General features: G+C 43.4%; 1 protein-coding gene across 1 annotated transcript in view; it reads right to left on the reverse strand.

Moving 5' to 3' along the window:
- Nucleotides 1-20,953, reverse strand: part of PRKCH (protein kinase C eta) — a 220,541-nt gene that overhangs the window by 150,216 nt on the left and 49,372 nt on the right. The gene's annotated exons all lie outside the window — the stretch shown is intronic.

Below are 20,953 nucleotides of genomic sequence, written 5' to 3' on the forward strand. Positions count from 1 at the left end.
CTGTTCCCAGGAGTCTCAACGTGCCTTAAGGTTCTTGCCTATCATTGAGATATCAAGACACACGTTCTGCAAAAGAGACAGCGTCAAGTCTTCTCGGTAGGTCCCATCTTCTGCATGTGCTCCAGCTTCCCAAAGACCTTCACACCGCATGGCCCGGGACGGGGCGGTGCCCTCCACACCTGCTCTTATCACACTAGCCTGGTAGGCAGCCTCTGCCCTCTTCGTGCCAGTGCTAACCTTCAACTACCCATCAACACCTCTAAGCCTGGGATTGTAAGACCCAAGGTTTTTGGACCCAAATACATGAATTTACAATTGTCTTTAAAGAAAAGTCTGTCAGGTTCAGCCCCTTTCTGCTCTTGATCTTTCATCTAAGAGAGGGATAGAGAGATGTAGAGAAGCTGAGTGTGGATACGGATGGCCATTTCTGGTAGAATACGAACTTAAATAAGGGGCTGATCACACGGGATGGTAGAAAGAGCCATGAACTAGATCAGCACAGACGCTAGCCCAGTGGTTCTCAACCTTCTGGCCCTTTAAATACAGTTCCTCATGTTGTGACACAACCATAAAATTATTTTCATTGCTACTTCATAACTGTAATGTTGCTACTGTTATGAATCATCATGTAAATATCTGATATGCAGGATGGTCTTAGGGGACCCCTGTGAAAGGGTCGTTCGACTGCCAAAGGGGTCGCGACCCACAGGTTGAGAACTGCTGCGTCTAGCCGGACAGCCATAGCTGGCTCTGGGCAAGTTCCCTCACCACCCCAAGCTTCACCACTGTCATCTGAATGCCCGTGATGTCATTATTCAGCATGTCTGACATGGCCGCTGTCAGGTTATCTCAAAGAGCATGAGCAGTGCTAACTATTCACTGCACCCATAGATGGCGAAGGCTGGGGGGGAAGCACTGACCTCACCCTCGCTCACCACCACACACTTTTTAACACCACATCCTGATCACATACTTTGCAAAATAAAAGATGCCTATTTTGTACTGACTCAGAAAGCTTGATCTATTCAGCAGCCTATTCGTAAAGTAAACTCTCCCTTTCTCTGCATAAAGTCTGCCATCAATGTGGTTACCACCCCTTAAATCACCCCCGTGTTCAAAATGGCTAGTTGCATTACAACTACTGTTAACTATACCCCCTTAACTACCTTCATACCTCATGCAGTTCTGAAAATAGAGCTCCCTGGAGAGATGACTAAACAGGATGTCAGGCTCTAATTGTCCCACTCTCTGCCTTGACTTGTTTCAAGGCAAAAATATGTTATTCTTAAAAGCCACTCCCTCGTCTTCAATATTAAAGGCCTGGCAGTGCTACACACATTTGACCTCACAAGATAAACTGCTACAGGCACAGATGGAGCTGCTGCCAGCCCCCCAGACGGACAGACTGCCAAGACCCCAGCTCTGTGATTCCCCAGCCCATGGCCAGCCCATAGACTCCCTCCAACATGCTGTCAGGGCTGGCAAGGAAGGCCGCCCCACCCCGACCGTCAGGGCTGCACTGACAGGAGCAGGGCATTCCGCCACTTAGAACCAGGACCTTTCACAAGTAGAACAGGCTTGCTTCCACTTTCTTCTGTTATTGTTGTTTGGTTGGCTGTGTGTGTTGTTTGTGTCCACGTTTTGACCCCTGCCACCATTGTGGAGGAAAGCCAGACTCGAATGCCATCTTCAAGCCTCGTCCATCTACGATCTCTGACCTTAGAACAGCGTTCTACAAACTGCAGGTTGAGACTCACCAATGGGACATGAAAACAATGGAGTGGGTTGCACACCACTGGAATTTTAAGTAGAATAAAATGGAACAGGAAATATGAACCCATCAAGTAGTAAAATAATAATAATAACAATAATGAAGTAATGAAGTACTACGTCAAACCATTTGCAGTTTTGTATGTAAATATAAGATAAGGGTTAACTGGGTTTCAATGTATAAATGTATTCATCCCTGTCACAGAGAAACAATTTGAAAAATGTGGCCTTAGAGGTTATCCGTTTCCTCTACACAGTGCTGATGGGCTATTGGCATCTATTCATAGTGGCTGCTTGGATACCCCCAGTGACAGCCAACTCACTACCCCACAAATGACGCCCTTCATTCCTTTATGTCATAGAAAGATATTTCTCTTACAGCAGAAGTGCAGCCACTAATAGTTTTCACTCACTGACCCCAGTTCTGTCCTCTACAGTTATAGGAGATAGTTTCTCCCCAGCTAGAACATCCATTCCGGTCAAGGGCCTGTAACTCAGTTGTAGGTTCGATCCCCAGCCCAGGTTGAGGCACATGCCAGAGGCAACCAGTTGATGTGTCTCTCTCACATCAATGTTTCTTTCTCTCTCTCCCCAACCTCCTCCTTCCATTGCAGTCTCTCTAAAAATCAATGTAAATAATATCTTTGAGTGAGGATTAAAAAAATAAAAGTAAGACAAGTGGTAGGGAGGGATACAAAAGGGGCACGTCGGTCCCAAGACAATTACATGGAGGAAGAAAACTCTTTCTAACAAATGGTGCTAGGACAACGGGCCTTCCACATGCAAAAGAATGAAGGCAGGCTCCTACCTCATACCATATGTAAACATGGACTCAAAATGGACCACAGATCTAAGTAGAAAAGCTAGAAGTATACAACTCTTAGAAGAAAACACAGAGGCAAATTTTCCTGACCTTGGGGTAGGCGATGGCTTTTTAGATATGACATCAAAATTTCAAATGACAAAAATTTGACAAATTAGACTACATTAAAACTTAAAACGTTTGTGGTAAAAAGCAAACACACAGCCGAGACCGGTTTGGCTCAGTGGATGGAGCGTCGGCCTGCGGACTAGGGGGTCCCGGGTTCGATTCCGGTCAAGGGCATGTGCCTGGGTTGCGGGCGCATCCCCAGTGGGAGATGTGCAGGAGGCAGCTGATCGATGTTTCTCTCTCATCGATGTTTCTGGCTCTCTATCTCTCTCCCTTCCTCTCTGTAAAAAAATCAATAAAATATATTTAAAAAAAAAAAAAAAAAGCAAACACACAGAAAGTGCCTGTACCTCACTGCCCAAATACCCTTTCCAGTGCCACTCTCATCAACATTTCCTGTCAAGCCTTCAGTGGTTTCCCAGTGCCTTTACACTCACTACTCCACCTGGCTTTCTGGGCCACCCGGACACCCCTCTGACTGCCTCCCCACTAATTTATCCAAACCTCATTTTCAAATATCCATTCCATAAAGCTGCTTGTCTAGTCGGGCCCGTCTCCTCACTACCTCATAGCGAAACCGTTGCTCATGCTGTGGTCTCTGCTTGGAAAAACTTTCTCTCTTCACTTCACCTGTTCATTCATTCAAATGTTAATTGAATTACTCCTAGGGTTGGGATCACTGCCAAGGGCTCAGGATGCCCAGAACAGCTCCCTGGGGCTGCAGGTGGACGGGGAACAGCTGCACCTGGCGAAGATGATGCAGCCACGGGAGCTGAATGAAGGAACTTTTGCCAGGAAGGTCTTAACATGCACACTGATCCCCCAGTCTCAAAATCCCTCCCTCAATTATTATCTCACCACTCATCTGTGCCCTTGAACAATTAGATAAAATTTCATATCCTCATAAAATTTTATCTCCTCACCTGCAGTAAGCTTCATTCCAATGAGATCTGACAATTTTATATTCCCCAAAGGCCCTGGCAGAGGTCTTTGAACCAAGTAAACACTCAACAAACTTCTATTGATTTGGTCTAATGAGTTGAACTGGAAGGTCATTTGACCTCCTCAACTGCATCACCTATAACATAGGAATGACAGTATTTTCTCACATAATAAATATTATGTGACAGCACTTTATGTAATAAAGCACATCAAGATGGCCCCAAGGCATACCAGGAGTATATGGACTACACAGCCCCACTGCCTAGGAATCATATGCTATGTTTGACCTGCCCAGCAGGTCTCCACCAACCCCTTCCTCCCCACATCACCCTCTTAGCCAATGTTGGCTTTCCCTTGGCATTACTTTGCAGAAGTTGGGCAAATCACTTATATCCCTGACTCAGTCTCTTTGCCCATGAAATGAGAGGGTTGCCCAAAAGCCTTTCTGGTTCTGATGTTGCATGATTCTAAACAGGCTTGGATAAAAGCCTGTACATGGGACTCAACGGAAACCCTCATTTGATTAATTTAATTTCCCTTCACAAAAGGCATTAGAATTGATCACAGACAGGAAACTTCTGGATACTTAATACTCATTTCAGCCTGAGGTACGCAGGGGGATTTAGCATGTTAAGAGAAAAAAAACCAATCCTTTATTTGGGCAAAGGTTAACATTTCACCTAGACTTCATGGGCTTTGAGCCAGACATCTGTGATGGTGAGGTGGCTGGACTCTAGAGCATTTCTAAGCCTTGCTCTAGGGTTAAATCACAAAGGAACCTAAAACATGATGAAGCATTTCACAATTCTCTTCCAGCTGAAACCATCAGGCTTAAAAATGAGAGTTCAAATTTCTAGAGGAAAAACATTCTTACAAAAGTTATACTGCCGAAACCGGTTTGGCTCAGTGGATAGAGCGTCGGCCTGCGGACTGAAAGGTTCCAGGTTCAATTCCGGTCAAGGGCATGTACCTTGGTTGCGGGCACATCCCCAGTAGGAGATGTGCAGGAGGCAGCTAATCGATGTTTCTCTCTCATTGATGTTTCTAACTCTCTATCTCTCTTCCCTCCTCTCTGTAAAAAATCAATAAAATATATTTAAAAAAAAAAAGTTATACCAATAATCAGCAAGGAAGCATGGGCCTGGGTCCTTTAATAACAGAAACAACAGCTACTAAGTCTTGAGCTCATCACCATGCAGGAACCCTGCCTGACTTACACTACTTCTCACCTTCACCACCTGCAAGGTAAGTCTCACCGCCACCATTACACAGACAGGAAGATGGAGGCTCACGGAGGCGATGGAATGGACTGAGGCCACCCAGCAGTGAAGGCCAAGCCAAGACCCAGACTCAGGGAAAGTCCTTTCAGGCTGCTGTGACTGCACTTGCCTGTGGATTACTGCGGGTTTGCCCGCCTCTTTCTGCTCCACCTGCAGCCAGCCTGCCTGGCTTCTGGCACATCTCCTGTCTCCCCTGGGAACTCGGTCAAGACTCGTGCCATCAGCACCTGAGGGTGCTCCCTGCCAAATACCAGCCCTTGTGTTCCAGCCTTGCCTCCTCAGGGCCAAGGCCAGTAAGAGTGGCACCAGGCTGACAGTGTCACCTGACAGCTCTCAATAGGGGTGAGAGGCAGGAGCTGCTAATCGTGGCAAGTGTGTGCTGGGGCTGTTGAAACCCAGCGGGCAGCTTGGACCCCATTAGTCATCTGCCTGTGGGACCCAAGTCAGTGTCATGTGCTGCAGACACACAACACATCCCCTCGCTGTTGGGAAAGAATTTAAAGAAAAAGGGGTAAGTGACGCAAACCCTACGTCCCTGCTAATTTTTTTTTTTCATCTCTACAAGTTTTATGTGTTAAAAGCACACTAAGAAGTACCACAAATTAAAACCTATCTGAAAAAGATGATCAGGCAGAAACTGAACAAAAAAAGTGAGGCTAATCAAATCTGACTGAGGTTTAAAGTGAAGGAAAACACTCTCATTGTTTCAGGGATTACATTCTCATTTTGCTAAATCTGGACCCAGTGTGTGGTGAGAGAGAAAGGCGGGGAAAGAGGCCGTGACCACAGCTCAGGTGGCAGGTCATCTGGCTCCTACACCTGGAAAATGAAGGAGGACTAAGCCTTTAACTAATTTTTATATCTAAACTCTATAACTCCAAATCAGAAAGTTTCTGAACTCCACAGAGCCAGGAAAGACATTTGAAGACTACTAAAGAGTCTTTCTCTAAAATGCTCACAACTCTTCCCCATCCTAGTTCAACATACCCACAAAACCACTATAAATTTAAAATTAGAATTGTTTCAACCCAGAGCCTATATTCTAGCATTAAAAAGGTGTATCATTGCCCAGCCAGCGTGGCTCAGTGATTGAGCGTCGACCTATGGACCAGGAGGTCATAGTTTGTTTGATTCCCAATCAGGGCACATGCCTGGGTTGTGGGCTCGATCACCAATAGGGAGCATGCAGGAGGCAGCCAATCAATGATTCTCTCTCATCATTGATGTTTCTATTTCTCTCCTCCACTCCTTTCCTCTCTCTGAAATCAATAAAAAATATATATTGGCAAAAGTACAAATCTTTTACAGTAAAATTAAGTTTTCCATAGAAGCATGAAAAAGACTGTTGAATCTCAGAAGGAAGGTGGGGGTGGGTGGTGGGTGAGAAGAGATCAACCAAAGGACTTGTATGCATATATGCATAACCCATGGACACAGACAATAGTGTGGTGAAGGCCTGGGGCAGGGGTGGGCTAGAAGGGGTCAAAGGAGGGGAAGAGGGAGATCTGTAATACTTTCAACATAAAGATTTTAAAAAACCTCACAATAATTTAAAGTCATTGTTCAGAAAAATATTTACTTTTTAAAGGCTTAAATTGATACTTTAAAAATAAGACATTTTAATTAAAATTTATATAAATAAAATAAATGCAATACTATTTAATATACCTACATTATGAAATCTTTAATTTTTATCAATTTTTAAAGAGCTTGATAGCTATCGTATTTTGTATCTAAGCCATCATCATTCACAGACTTAATGATCCAAATATTACAATTTATTTTTCGAAATGCACAGAAGGAATAAAAGTGTCAGAACACGGAAAACACATCATATTTGTAAGGAATTAACTGCTTCAAAATTCTTATTTGTAAAAATATGTCAATGAAATTGTTTTATGTAAGATATCCAGGAACTGTTAATTAATCATCATCCATGAAAAAATGTGAAGAAGACAGTTTTCTTTGCTCAGAAATATGCAAAGCTGACGTTAATCTACATACAACACAAGGCATAAATATTCAGTAGCTAAATCATAATCTAATTAAACTTCTTTTTTTCTCTCTATTAAAATAAATAAAATAAAATTTTCAATGTTTCTCTGCCCAACATGAAAAATCAGGAATAGTCAGGATTGGATATCTCTGAGGACTAAAATATCTTTTCTCTGCCAAGGAGAGGACTAAAGATAGATAGAAATGGTCCACTCTGTGTTAAACTGCTATGTCTCTCAATCTTTAACACCAATGAAAATGTAAGTTAATGAAGGATACCTTAAGCTCTTCAAAACACTCCACTACAATTTTCCCTTCTCTACCTCCAGCACCTCCTTCTCCTCTAATAAGGTGCTGCAAGGACCTCGTGCAGGCTAACTAGGAGGTGAGAGAGGAAGCACAGTAACGGCAATTCCTCTCCATACTGCATACCCCCCACAGTAAAGAGCACTTTCAAAGGCCACTGTCTGCATGCTCTCATGCCTTCTCTTTCCTGCTCAGCAGATCCTTTCAGAAAGCAGAGTCTGTCCTTTCAGAAAGCAGAGTCTGTCCTAAACAAAATGGGCAGGTGGCCCTTTGACCATGGCTGGAGGTAAGGAATGTACTTCATGGTCACCCTCCTGCTCAGCAGCCTCATAGCCCCCTTCCTTCTTCACAGCCTCTGTGGGTTGCCTGGTGAGAGCTCCTCAGAGGGGAAATTCCCATAAGAAAGGAGAAATACTAGGACAGGGAGAGTCTAGTAAGTTTTGCCAGGGATGCGAAGTTACTTTTCTCAGGGAAACACAGGTACATATCAAATATTTGCAATGAAATAATTATTCCGTCTGACTCTGCCCTCATCCTAACCTTTTAAACTGAAGATGTCAGCTTAAACAAAACAAACAAAAAAAGGACATAGCTTCCTCTTCCACCAAGTGGCCTAAGATAACCTCTGAAAATGGATTGCTATTCACTTGATCCCACAAATCATGAAAGTCAAGAGGCTACATCTTCGTGTTCACTTGAAGAACACACGTGACAATGCCCAGGCCATCAAGGGTAAGCATAGCTGAAAAACCACCAAGTACCTGAAAGATGTCACTTTGCAGAAGCAATGTGTGCCATTCCGTCATTACAATGGCAGAGTGGGTAGGTGAGCCCAGGCTAAACAGTGGGACTGGTCACAGGGTCGGTGGCCCAAAAGAATGCTGAATTTTTGCTGCACATGCTTAAAAATGCAGGGAGTAGTGCTGAACTTAAGGGTTTGGAAAGATTCTCTGGTCATTGAGCACATCCAGGTGAACAAAGCTCCCAAGATGTGGCACAGAACTTACAGAGCTCATGGGAGGATTAACCCACACATTCGCCCGCCCTGCTCCATGGAGATGATACTACCTAAAAAGTGCAGATTGTTCCTGAACCGGAAGAGGAGGTTGCCCAGAAGAAAAAAATATCTCAGAAGAAACTGAAGAAAAAAAACACATATGCCCTAGGAGTAAATAGGATTAAAATAAATGCTAATAAAAATTTTAAAAGGAAGGATATAAATAAACCTAGAATTATTCTACCTTGTTGATTTTTATTATTTACTGTAATGGAAGGAGAAGGCAAAGTTCTAGCAAACTCAAAACAAGGAATACGTTTAAACTACATACTTCGTATACTTAAGCATTCAAGATGTATTATAGACTTGTCTACTTAGTCATTGCTCAGGCTCTAGCTTAACTTTAGAATTTGGAGGGAATTAGAAAATACATCTGGGGGGGTAGAAAAGACTAAAGGGTGTCGAATATATGGCGATGAAAGGAGACTTGAACTTCCATCTTTTGGGTGTAAACACACAATGTATTATAGAATTGTACACTTGCAACCTATGTAATTTTATTATCCAATGTCATCCCAATAAATTTAATAAAATTTTTTAAAAAATTATCAAACCCAAGTGTTTCTCCCACTGGTTATCTTACAGTAACACTTTCACTCCTTTTGGTCTTCGGTGGGGAAGGAAAAATGAAAGCTCTGCAGAAGAAAGGACATTCGTGCCCTGCTTAGAGATTCAGGTGGCAGTTTTCCAGGTGGGCCAAGGAAAGGGAGACAGAGAGGAAATACATTCAAATGTACAGAACCTATTTGCCGGAGGCCGGTCCATCCTTGCTGCATGACGCAGTCGCTGCAGGAAAGAGGCATCTGCACAGCATGTGTTTCAGGGGACCTGGCGTATGTAGCATACTGTTTTTAATATGTTTGCTCCCTTTAGCGCCATGTGTTTTAACCAAGGTCACCTCTCCGAGAAAGGTTGTTTCCCCAGGTGGGGATCTTTCCCTGAGGTTAGGGAGGGGATACAACCCCTTAATTAAGTGCCAGGCGGGTAATTAAGCTACATGGTCTTTACTCCCTGGAATGGAGATGAGAAACACCTTAACCCTTGTAATAGAAATTGACGGGATTGGAATCGGCTGGTATAAATACGGATGTAATAAGACAATAAACATCAGATCCTCATCAGTTCCTGACCAGAACTCCGACCAGAACTTTGGCTGGAGATCCTGGCTATAGGTCCTGACTAGGCTGCTGACCAACTGAAGGCTGTCTTCGTGTCATTCCTTCTTCGCCGACTCCGTCCACACCTTTGGGGACCCCTGGACCTGCTGGGATTGGACCCCAGCACCTATTAGGGGTTTCATATGGTTGAATGTAGGCTATGTAATGACATGGGTCAGAAATGGGCCTGGAGAGTACAGGGTATCAGATTAATAATGGTCTCATGGCACACTGGGAGGCTAGACCTTACCCCAGGGCAATGGGGAGCCATTGAAGGGTTTCAATCTGAGAAGTTACAGATAGATCATGCCAGCATGTCAGATCCCTACGGATAGAATGTTGGGGTTCTAAGGGATAGAAGCTGGTGGTAGGGACACACGTTCAAAGGCTATTTCAATGGTCTCAGTGAAGGACAGAGGTGACCTGAGCTCAGCCAGCAGCAGAGGGAATGGGGAGGAGGAGGCAGGCGGGAAAAGACAATGGAGGGAGCAGCAGCTGGACTTTGCAATCAGAGGTAGAGTGGAAGGTGAAAGAAAAGGGATCAGAGAGAGCCCCTAAGGCTGATGATCCCTGGGGCCATTCACTGAGACAGAGACTCTAAAGCAGTGGTTCTCAACCTGTGGGTCGAGACCCCTTTGGGGGTCGAACAACCCTTTCACAGGGGTCGCCTAAATACATCCTGCATATCAGATATTTACATTACGATTCATAACAGTAGCAACATTACAGTTATGAAGTAGCAACGAAAATAATTTTATGGTTGGGGGTCACCACAACATGAGGAACTGTATTAAAGTGTTGCGGCATTAGGAAGGTTGAGAACCACTGCAAGAGATAAACAGATCTGGAGGAAAGATGTAAAGTTCAATGTGTGTGTTACCCACATTAGCTGAGCATCTACTGGGCTGCCCTCAACCGCTTTGTAAAGTTGAGATGGAAAAGTAAAAACACCATGAAGATATAACCCAATGCAGTCTCAACTGAACAGGTAAGTGACAACATCCAAAGCACTATTCAGATCAAGAGAAGGAGTAATCACTGTGCTGGGGCAGAGCTTCACATGGGAATGAGACCCCAGTGAGGCCCAAAGGCAAATCAGTAAGCAGAAGGGGAGGCCATTGTGAGTCAGGAGCACATGGTGAGCAGAGATAGAACCAATAGCAGAACACAAACCAGACTAGCGCTGATGGAGGAGTGTCCATACAGAGGAATGAGAGAAGGTTGGAGGCAAAACTATGGAAGGAGCTGCACCTAGAAAATTTTAACTACATAATGCAGGCAAAGGGGAATCACTAGAGGGTTTTGATTATATAAACTGATGGAGAGTAGCATGTCAAAGGACAGTTTGTCTACTAGACCAGTGGTCGGCAAACCGCGGCTCGCGAGCCACATGCAGCTCTTTGGCCCCGTGGCATGGGCCACGAAGTTTCAATTGCACTGTACGTGCTCGCCGGTACACGGTATTTTGTGAAAGAGCCACACTCAAGGGGCCGAAGTTTGCCGACCACTGTACTAAGCCAATGAATGGGGGAAAGCTATGGTCCAGCAATATGAGTTTTCATAAGGGTGGAAGCAGTAGAAATTAAAAATCAAACACAAATTCTAGAAAGGTAAAAGGAATTGAATTTGGGGCCTGGGTGACCTAGATCATGCATGGGTCAGCAAACTAGGGCCCAGGGACCCATTTTAGCCCACTGCCTGTTTTGGTGAGTAAACCTTTACTGAAACAGCCATTCCTATTTTTGTTTGCATATTACCTACGGCTGCTTTTGTGCTACGAAGACAGAGATGAGTAGTTGTGACTGAGACCTTATGGCCCACAGAGCCAAAAATACTTACTGTCTGGCCCTTTACAGGAAAAGTCTGCCAACCTCTGTTGCCATTATCAACCAGGGAACTCGGGGAGGGAAGGAACATGTTTCAGAAGGAAGGAAATGAGCTCAAATTTGGACACAAAGGTACCCAAATAGAAACATCTGTCAAAAAGTTGGGGAAAAAAAATACAAACTATGAAGACAGGGCTGGGGTTCTTATTTGGGAATCTTTCTGAAAAGGTGATCACTAAGAGCCTGAAACTTTTCAAGAAAGAACACGGGAAATGGGGAAAAAAGACAGGAAGGAAGTTCATTTAGGAGGTGGATGGAAGAACTAGATATGCAATCCGAGAGATGGGAGGATGCATCCAAGGGCAGTGTCGTGGGGTATGGAAGAAAACAACTTCACAAAAGAGAAGCCACACACTGCAGTGGTGGAGGAAGATGAGGACTTTAATGGGGTCCCTAGGCTTGGGAACCGGGAGGAAACAAGTGGGCTTCCTCCATGGTACCCATTCCATCGTCAACAGTTCTGTTGGAAAGGTCTTCTTCATGCTAAGCTAAAGCTGATCCACAGCTCTATACCTTTCCCTGTAAGTTTGATCCTACCTCTAAAATTTATCCTGACGAGAAAGAGAGAGAGAAGTAGGAACATGTAGCTTAAACTATATGTAGTTTATATACATTGGGTTAGAAGGTAAAGCTAGATATGCAAGTTGGGCTTTGAATGCCAAGTTAAGAATTTAAATTTAAGTTCAAAAAATTATTCTAAAAACAGTAAAGGATAGGTTGGAAGATAAACTGTGTATGTATGTGTGGGAAGGGGGTAGACTAGACTGAGGGTAGTGGGCACAGTTAAGAATCTATTCCAGCCCTGGCTGGACTGGCTCAGTGGATAAAGTGTCAGCCTGGGGACTGAAGGGTCCTGGGTTTGATTCTGGTGGGGGGCACATGCCCAGGTGGCGGGCTCGATCCTCAGTAGGGGGCTTGCAGGAGGCAGCCGATCATCATCATTCTCTCTCATCATTGATGTTTCTCTCTCTCTCTCCTTCTCCCTTACTCTCTGAAGTCAATAAAAATATATTTTTTAAAAGAATCGAAAGAGTTGTCCATGCTCGGAGAAACCAAGATGGCGGCATAGGTGAACACCTGAAATTGCTGCCTCAAACAACCACTTCAAAAATACAACTAAAAGACAAAATGGACATCATCCCGAACCACAGGAAGGCTGGCTGAGTGGAAATTCTACAACTAGAAGGAAAGAGAAAAGCACACTGAGACTCAAAGGAGGTGCGGAAGTAAAGTGCAGAGGTATGGAGGTGCGCGCGGAAAGGGCTGGCAACTGAGGAATTGATTCCAATGGTGCAGGTCAGTGGTGGAGGAGACAGGAGGGAAACATTACAAAAGGAGCTCCAGATGACTTGGGGCTGGGGGTTAGGGATGAGGAAAAGCCGAAGGGCTCCAGTATCTGCAATCCTGGAAGAGTTATCCTGGAAAAAGTAAGAGAATCTAGAAGGGCAGTTGGTTTAAGATGGTTCTAATTTTTAAACAGACTGATTTTGTAGAGAGACATTCTGGTGGAAATTGTTTGGCCAAAAGATAGATGGGGCCTGAAACTTAAAACAAAGGGCTGGGCAGCGTCATAGGAGTCATCCATATAACAAGGACAACTAAACCACAAGGCACTTGACCCCAGGGCAGAGGGTACAGTCCAAAGAGCAGAGTCAAGCACCAAAGCCAAGTTTAGAGAATGGGAGAAAGTCCCAGCCAAAGAGAACGAAGGGAGTGCACTATATTCACCTGAGCAGTTTCACATTTTTTTTGCCCCATTTATCTTTTCAACCACCTTCTGAGTGAGGAAAAGTACAGCACCATGATCCCCACTGTAGTGAACAGGCACCCCGAGGTAAAGGACTTAATAAGTTGCCGGCAGGTTGAACTAGGTTTGAATTTGGGGGGTCTTAATTCCCATTCCCACAATCCTGTAAACAGAATCCGAATACATTTATGGCTTTTTAAAAAATAAACCTGATGAATATTTGCTACACAAAGGGGTTTCATAAAGCTCACCTGTTCCATTCTCTCACTTCTTCTGAAATTAAATTTGCCTGCTCTCAGAAATGAGTTTCCATCTACAGCTGCAACCCAACTAGAGCACCAGCAGGGACAGCCTGACAGCAGACCAGTTTTGAAACATCAATTGGAATGAAAAGCAGAACTGCTTTCAGAAGCAACTGGTTGGCAGGACTTGCAGAAGGATGTTAAACCAAATGCTGAGTTCAGGCCATCGCAGGGCTTGGGAAGTGAAGAGGAGGTGCCTGAGACAGTAGGTCCACCACCCACCTCCCACCTCAGATCTAAATCAGAGATTTTAAAACATGGTAAATCGGGGCTTTCAGGGGAATTTCCTCTGTCACTTCACTGTAACCCAAACACATTCTCTGGTCCTCAGGTCCTGCCTTCCCCGAAAGCATCAAACGACAAGACCCCTCCAGCCCTTGACTTTCCTATAGGAAACGGTTTTCTAATATTTATCCCTATTTCTCCCACCTAGCAGCACTTTAAAGCTCTCAATAATGCCTTCCTTTGCACAGGGAACTTTTTAGGACATGAAACTATTCCGTATGATGCTGCAAGGGTAGAAGCATTTGTCAAAATCCATGGAACCTTACAGCATAGTGGAACTGAATTTATGACACATGTTTTAAAAAGCATGTAGGGAGTCAAGAGATCCCAAGATGGAATGAAGACTGCAATCTGAGAATCAACTGTATTAAAATTACGAAATGACCTCACTCTAAGGAGTGAGGGAAAAGGCACTGACCTAAGTAACTCTGGGAGTGAGTGGAGACTCTAAGATGAAAGGCAAAGGAACTTCACATAAGCACGGAACCTCATCTGGAAAAGCTGAGGGATGGTGGATAGTACCAGTAACCATTCTGAAACCACTGTATGTGTAAGTAAGTGAATGGCGGATGGTGGGAGCCCATTTTTTTTTATTGTTAGAATGGGAGTTTGAAGACAAGTACGGGAGAAAGATCTGCATTGGAATTGAAGACATCAGTATGAACTCATGTTTGGTTTGTTATAGATACATATGATATATATAGACATACTTGTAGAAAATTTTATATATATATGTGTATATGTATATATATACATATATACATATATATATATATATATATATATATATATATATATGTTAGTATACATATATCTATTCCCTTGTCTGTCAGCTAAGAGGACCCAGAAGCAATGACACCCCAGTGTCTAGAACTTGGTTTCTAATCTCATTCCTCAGTAAAAGAACTAGGGCTCCTTGAGAAAATGGCTAATTCTAGGAATGGAGCAAATAATATATATAATGAAACTGTAGCATCTTACAGTGCCAGAATGAGTAAGAAAGGGCAAGCAAACAGAAACGCAATGATGCGGTATGTCCCCAAGGGACATGGGAGCCGCCTGAAGGAGTTCCACTGGAAGAGTCTAAGCAACAAAATAATGGATTATAAGCTGACATATAAAATAAATATCCATGAGTCTGTACTAATCTAAATAAATAACTGAGCGAATGAATAAGTGGAGGAGGGACGAATCTCTCAAGCAGAAGAATACCAAGTAAATGTGTGCATATTGCCCCTCTCCGGGAGGTGGGCTATGCGTAGTGACTTCCTTCCCCCAGCACGGAAAAAGGGGAAAGAGTAACGTTACGGGAGAAACCTGATACACTCCTGCTCAGCCACATGATCGAGGTTCACATCACCAGTCCGAAGTCGTGTTGATAGTATGTACGTACACACTGTGTAAGGATGTCATTGATGGGATGGGATGAAATGTGGCACTTTACCAAAACCCCATAACCCATGTCTAACCACAGAGAAACACCAGACGATCCCAAATTAAAGGAAATTCCACACAACACCTGACAAGTACTCCCCACGCGTTTAAGCTCACCCAAAACAAGGAGAGTCTGAGAAACTGTCACAACCTCAAGGAGCCTAAGGAGACATGACAACTAAATATAACGTAGGGTCCTGGTGGGATGCTGAGACAGAAAAAGACAGTAGGTAAACACTAAAGGAGTGTGAAAAACGATGGCACCGAGTTAGTAATAATGCATTGTCATTGGTTCATTAGTTGTGGCAAATGTACCTTCCGAATGTACGTTATTCATAATAGAGGAAACTGGGTGTGGGGTGTATGGGAACTCTCTATACCAGTGACGGCGAACCTCCTGAGCTCGGTGTGTCAGCATTTTGAAAAACCCTAACTTAACTCTGGTGCCGTGTCACATATAGAACTTTTTTGATATTTGCAACCATAGTAAAACAAAGACTTATATTTTTGATATTTATTTTATATATTTAAATGCCATTTAACAAAGAAAAATCAACCAAAAAAAATGAGTTCGCGTGTCACCTCTGACACGCGTGTCATAGGTTCGCCATCACTGCTCTATACTATCTTCACAAATTTTCAGTAAATCTGAAACTCTCCTAAAATTAAACATCTCTTTAAGAAAAATGACTTTTAAATAAAAACTGCCTCCACTGAGCCCTAAATCCAGGTAATCGAGAAATTTAAATCTGAATTAGTAACAAGATGACAGGGGATAGATTTGATTCTAAATGGATGTGGGAGAGAGGAGGGAGCCAGAGGCATCAGTGCAAAAAAATACTTGACCTTTTAGCTTATGTATGTAACATTAGCATATTAATGTTAAGTTATCCAGTTCCCAAGTTTCCCCATCTGGTGCAAAGTTAGCACATCCCAAGCTGAGCCGAAGTTCCTACTGTAGCATTTAGTGTTACTCCACACTCCTGGAGAAGGCCCATGGGGAGAACTTCAAAAATTTTTTTTTTAAGTATTCACATTTCCCTTTTTCCAAATTGCTTTCAGACAAGCTGTTAAAGTGTCTTTCCTTAAGCTAAAAGTGGAAGAAGAGAAAGAGACAGGCAAAGAGAGGGGAGAGAGAAAGGACAGAAGGAGGGAAGGGAAAGGAAAGAGAGGGGCAGAGAAATCAGCTACAAACCACTTCCAAATACCGTCCACCATAATGAGTGTTTTTTGGAGCTAAGGCTGTGTAATGCGAATGACATCATGCCTATTACACTATCTGATTTCACAGAGTTGCAGAAAATCTGAACAGGAACGCCCCATCCTAAAAATGGATAGACTTGGAGCAGGTTTTCAGGACAGCCCAGCGTTTCATTTTCCTCCCCAGTGCTAAGGGAGGAAGAGCTTCAAGAATTCTCCAAGCACCCTCTCTCCCATCCCATCAGGGATCTCCGGATACACTCCGTACAAAAGCAGGCCCCAAGCCCATCAGCATCCAACTTAACAAACTCCTGGGTAACTGACTCTGATGTCCACTAAAGTGGGAAACCACTATAATTAGTTCTTCCTTCACTATTGTCACTCCATCCCTTCTCTGTTTGTCAAACAACCTAAGAAACTGTACAGCTTGCTTTTATATACAGTCATGCACTGCTTAACAAGGGGCACTATGTTCTGAGAAATGCATCGTTAGATGATTTCGCAGATGTGAGAACATCACAGAGTGTACTTACACAAACCTGGATGGTATATAGCCTACTACACACTTAGGCTATATTGTATAGCCTATTGCTCCTAGGCTACAAGTCTGCACAGCACATGACTGTACAAAACAATGTGAGATTAAGTCAAGAGCAGTAGAAAATGATATAATCAAGAGATTAGGTAAACACGGGTGTATGAAGCCCCTGCCAGTGTAATACAATGTACTGTTTTACAGCAAGAAGACTACACACTAAAATAATGATAAAAAGTACAGTGAAGCCAAACCGGTTTGGCTCAGTGGATAGAGCGTCGGCCTGCGGACTCAGGGGTCCCAGGTTCGATTCCGGTCAAGGGCATGTACCTGGGTTGCGGGCACATCCCCAGTGGGAGATGTGCAGGAGGCAGCTGATCGATGTTTCTAACTCTCTATCTCTCTCCTTTCCTCTCTGTGGAAAATCAATAAAATATATTTAAAAAAAAAAAAAAAGTACAGTGAATACATAAACCAGTAACATAGTTTATTATCATGATCAAGTATTATGTACTGTACATAATTGTACGTGCTATACTTTTATAGGACTGGCAGCACAATAGGTTTGTTTACACCAGCATGACCACAAACACGTGAGTCATGCATTGTGCTACAGCTTTAAGATGGTTATGACATCACTAGACAATGGAAAATTTTAAGCTCCATTATAAACCTATGGGTCCACCGTCATATATATGCAGTTCCTATTGACCAAACCATCCCTATGTGGCACATGACTAGAGTAGTGTTTCAATAAATCCTATATAATAAAAGGCTAATATGCAAATTGACGGAACGACCTGTCACTATGATGTTCACTGACCAACGGGGGCAGACGCCAGTGTGCTCCCGTAGGGGAAGTGCCACTCAGCCAGAAGCTGGGCTCACAGCTGGGGAGTGCAGCGGTGGCAGGAGCTTCTCCTGCCTCTCTGGCAGTGCTAAGCATGTCTGACTGATGGTTTAGGCCCACTCCCCTAGAAATGGGCCTAAGCCGTCGGTTGGACATCCCCTGAGGACTCCTGGACTGCGAGAGGGTGCAGGCCAGGCTGAGGGACCCCCCTCTTCCCTCCAAGTTCACAAATCTCGTGCACCGGGCCTCTAGTATAAAAATAAAAGAAAACATAAGTATCTGCTTGCAGATCATATTAGCTATGCACCACCTTTAAAAAAAGAGTGGTATGTTTTTTACTAGAAGTTTATTTATTAGAACTCTCTCACCTACTTATCCAATTTTTTCTTTCTAATCAATTTTGGTTAGGTGCTATTCCTAATCCAACAATTCTGGAGAAACGATTCCCATAGCTAATACATTAAACAGTCAAAACATAAAACTTTAGAGTTTATTTGAAAGCCAAATTTGAAAGCAACCATAGTTATTAATATAAACAATATCCCGCAAAAGTCAGTTTATGGGATTTATATAATACATTTGCAAAATATAAACAGGTAAAAATAGAATGGGGAAAATGAAAATCAAGGCTGGGGCCAAGTTTAAATGTCAACAATTTAACTTTTATTCAAGTTAAGCTGCAAATCTGATTCTGAATTTCTGAAGCAAAGCACAGAGAACCAGGATCACTAACAGAGCGGTTCTCAACCTGTGGGTCGCGACCCCTTTGGGGGTCGAACGACCCTTTCACAGGGGTCACCTAACACCATCGGAAAACACATTTATAATTACATATTGTTTTTGTGATTAATCACTATGCTTTAATTCTGTTCAATTTGTAACAATGAAAATACATCCTGCATATCAGATATTTACATTATGATTCATAACAGTGGCAAAATTACAGTTATGAAGTAGCAACGAAAATAATTTTATGGTTGGGGGTCACCACAACATGAGGAACTGTATTAAAGGGTCATGGCATTAGGAAGGTTGAGAACCACTGCGCTAACATGACTTGCTTTAACCATAATAAGACCACACCGATTTCTCAGGAGGAGTAGAGCTTCCAAGGCCCTTAGGTCTAAAAAATGTCTCTAATACATTTGTTCTCAAAGTGTGGTCCCCAGGCCAACAGCATCAGTATGGCATGGGAATTTCTTAGAAATGAAAATATCAAGCCTCCCTCTTAACTAGCCAATCAGAAACTCTGGGGCAGGGCTCAATGTCTGTGTTAACAGACCCTCCCGGTGATTCTGCTCCAGGCTACAGTCCGAGAACCACTGTTTTAGTGTGTATTCACACAGGGTGCATTCAAAGTGGTTACAAACCTGCTCAGAAATACCCCAATGATCAGTCAGTGGTGTATTTCACAGAGCGAATTCCTGTAGTGTTCTTCAGAGTAAAAACACATCCACAAAACTGGAAACCATGTGGCCAGGTATATAGTTTGGGTGTCAAAAGGAAGCATGGGCTGAAGTATGTTTCCCAGGGTCTAGCACATAGAGACATCTACACATTTTCTGAATAAATGAATAGTGAATAAATGCATGGATGCCTGCACTGTTGAATATCCTTCAAATAATTCCACCTAAGTATCAATTATTATCAACTGTGTTTCGGATGTCTACATCAACTATATCATTTCCAAAGGCTACAAAAATTTTAATGAGTTTATTTTCGGAGGAGAAATTACTATTAATCATCAAATATATTTCTATTAAAAAAATTTGAGTGCAAAAACATTCACACCTGCACAGCACACTCCAGCTATCAGCCCATGTTCACTCTACAGCCAGGAGATAATTAGCCCTAGTTTTACAGATGACAGAGAACCTACAGGAGAGTCACATGGTTTGCCAAAGGGCACTTCAGCGTTAAGTTCTCTGGCCTCTGGCCTAATTGGTCATCCTTTGTTATTTCATAAACATCCATGTGTCTGCTGAGCAGTGACTCCACAGTGCCGCTGGCTCTGTCTGTAAGGGCTCTCCTTGCTAATCAGCCTGGAGGAGTCTTCTCATCTTGGGCATTAGGTAGAAGGGTCAGAAGCTGGAGGGGAGCAGAGTGCTGACCTTCTCCCCATCAGGACACACAAGGCTCAAAGCCAAGATCATCTTGGAACTCTGACGTCTCCTTTTTTCATAATGAGGGGTAATAGCCAGGGAGGAGTGAAGGGTGAGCATGTCAGAAGCCTATAGCAGATGTTGGAATTAGAGGGCCGTGCCCAAGGAGGATGAGGTGAGTATAAGCACTGCTGCTCAGCCTCTTTGGGTCATAGACTCCTCTGACTCTCTCCCTAGAAAGTCCTAAGTTAGGATCCCATTTCACGACACCTGGAGGCTCCACCACGGGCCCCAATAAGAGCCTGAAGGCACAAGAAAGTCTAAAGCAGAACACAAATCTGCTGAGCTGTCTCATTTCTTCTAGAATGATTCAGGTGACAGAACTTCCAACAGGGGACACAGCCAGCACCCATTCGTCCAGTTAGTCATTCAGTAAACATTTACTGAGCATCTACTATGTGTCAGGTACCAAACTGGGTGCTGGAAATAGGGAATCATGGAAGGAGAGCAGCACTAAGGGCAGCTTAGACGTGTTGTGCCTCTTGCACGTGACCTCACCCAGTGGCCTCACCCACCATGACCTAGGTCAGTGATGGCGAACCTTTTGAGCTCAGCATGTAAGCATTTTGAAAAACCCTAACTTAACTCTGGTGCCGTGTCACATATAGAACTTTTTTGATATTTGCAACCATAGTAAAACAAAGACTTATATTTTTGATATTTATTTTATATATTTAAATGCCATTTAACAAAGAAAAATCAACCAAAAAAATGAGTTCGAGTGTCACCTCTGACACGCGTGTCATAGGTTCGCCATCACTGATCTAGGTGGTGATTACATCAGGGCTGACCTCTGACACACTGACTGACACACACACACACACACACACACACACACTTGCATATTGGTGGTCCTGGGTGTGTGTCCTCTGAGGACATTGAGTCACAGTTAGACATGACTTTGAGAATTACTAGCCGACTCTACCCTGTCTCTGTGCTTGCAATGCATGCTTTCTTCATCTTCCTGTCTCTCTCCTCTTCTCCTGTTGTTCTTTGTCACATCTTTTTGTCACACCTTCTGCCTTCTCTTAGCTCTAGGTCCCCACTCTGCCAAAGAAGGAAAAGTCCTGCTTTTGACCCTGGAGTCACCAATTCCAGGAGCAGTAAAGTGGGA

This window comes from Myotis yumanensis, unplaced genomic scaffold, assembly GCF_028538775.1.
Source record: "Myotis yumanensis isolate MYYU_CA2020_CCGP unplaced genomic scaffold, mMyoYum1.0.hap1 SCAF_1, whole genome shotgun sequence".
Classification (NCBI taxonomy): domain Eukaryota; kingdom Metazoa; phylum Chordata; class Mammalia; order Chiroptera; family Vespertilionidae; genus Myotis; species Myotis yumanensis.